Here is a 2,143-nt window from a genome sequence, read left to right as displayed (position 1 = left end):
TGTGTTTTGGAAAGTTCTCGATGCGTGCTATAAAAACATGTAATGAAAAATTGGGGGTTCCATTTAAAAAATTCAAAGTGACCTTGTCCTGACCTTGACGACGCCACTCAGGGTCAAACCAATGTTATCATCTTATGTCCCCCTCGAAGTCCGAAAACTTCTGTTTAAACAATTTTGTTGTATAGCGCTTACTTTAGGAGATATTTGGCTGTCTAAGTTAAAATGGGTCACCCTGTATATAAAACATATTATTACTACCTAACAACAGTCTAATAAAAAATAATCTTAATTCAATAACAATATTAATGAAACATATAATATTTTATTAAAACAAGTTCGACGATTTGCAATTGTTTCATTTATGCGGTTATTAAATTATCAAGATTATTTTTAATTTGATTACTGTCAGCTATAACGGTGTTAATACAACGTCATATTGTCCCGTGTGTACGCTTAGATAAAATTAAAAATAACACTTTGTCCTGAATTCTATGACGCGGATTATAGGTTGTGTAAAGTGCGCGCTTAATCGTATATTGCTAACGTTACAGCACGGAGGTGAAGCCGTACACGGTGGTCGATATGTGCGAAAATTTGGACGACGAGACGATAGGGATAATAGAGAAGCGATTGATTGGCAAACATCCGAATACGTACACGTTGACTAAAGGCTTGGCGGAGCAGATCGTCATGTCTAAAGGAAGCGGTCTACCGATCGCAATTGTGCGACCGAGTATAGTTTGCGCCGCGTACCAAGAACCGTTTCCAGGATGGATAGATAATACTTGCGGGATTACAGGTATGATTATAGTTAACTATGTTTGTTTGCGCTGGGAATTGGAATGTACCAGAGTCATGTTTGATTTTAGGAGTCAAATCAATCGTAGAGTAAAGATTTATTTCAATTAGAATATGGTATTTTGCCGTTTTATAAAAAGTTATCGGAGATATAAAGAAACGCAATATGATAAAATTAATCATTTGTAACGTTTGTTGCCATAATGAACTTGATAAAAATTGAAGGATCTTTATATTTTGGAAATAAATGCATTTTACGAGTTATTAAAGTTGAGGAAAAAATGAATGTTCTTAATAGACAAATAAATTTATTGTATAAAAAATGCGACAGTCATAAATTAATTTTAATTTTCTTTTATATTAATATTAGTATACATATGTGCCACGTTTTTTATTGTTTGATAGGTATAATGACGGAGATTGGTAGAGGTACTGTGAGAAGTATCGTGTGTAACGCAAATTTAGTGGTAGACGTTGTACCTGTCGATTTTGTCGTCAATACGTTGATCTGCGCATCTTGGCATAATATTGTGCAGCATACCGACGCGATAAGGATTTACAATTGTACCAGCAGCGCAGTGCATCCGATTACGTGAGTACACAGCAATAGACACAGCGTCAAAAGTGAGAGATATAAAATAACATTTTCCAAACGTTAAGAAAATATTTTTTTAAACATTAAAATAAACGTTTTTAATGAAAAAAAGGAAATTTAATTCATTATTCTTAACGTTTTTAAAATTGTTTAAATATTTTTAAAAACTCTTTTAAAGATATTGATTGCTGATTGAGCATATTTCAGAATTTATTGCACATACTTAAAGAATTTTAAAAAAGATTTACAATTAAACTTTCTCAGCATTTCTGAAGTGTTCCAATTCGTTTAAGAAGCCCGAGAAATTTTTTTTTAATTTATAGAATCATATTAAAAAATGTTAGAAATTCTAAAAAATTATGTGAGAAATTCTAAGAAAAATTTTCGCTGGAATATACATTCAAAATATTACAAGAAACAATTATTTTCATATATTTACATGAAAAAATTTTTCATATAAGAGCATATATAAAAATATATAATTATATATTATTGTATGCAAAATATGTCCATATATATCCATATATGTTTCTTTTCTTCGTAAAATTATTTTTTAATACAAAAAAATGATAATAATAAGAACGAAACATGAAAAATAATTAAAAGAATAATTTTTACATTGTTTTTTTTTTACAAAAAATCAAGTTTGAAAAAATGAGAAAAATTGCTCATATATAATCATATATATAAATGATAAAATATATACATATATGGATATATATATATATATATATATATATATTTATACAT

General features: G+C 29.0%; 1 protein-coding gene across 1 annotated transcript in view; it reads left to right on the top strand.

The window, feature by feature from the left end:
- LOC105448532 (putative fatty acyl-CoA reductase CG5065) overlaps positions 1-2,143 on the top strand; it is a 44,540-nt gene that overhangs the window by 31,426 nt on the left and 10,971 nt on the right. The gene's annotated exons all lie outside the window — the stretch shown is intronic.

The sequence above is a fragment of the Wasmannia auropunctata genome, unplaced genomic scaffold (assembly GCF_000956235.1).
Source record: "Wasmannia auropunctata unplaced genomic scaffold, wasmannia.A_1.0 LD336085.1, whole genome shotgun sequence".
Lineage (NCBI taxonomy): Eukaryota > Metazoa > Arthropoda > Insecta > Hymenoptera > Formicidae > Wasmannia > Wasmannia auropunctata.
The sequence above is the reverse complement of the archived record's forward strand: the minus strand, read 5'-3'. Positions and strand labels throughout refer to the sequence as shown.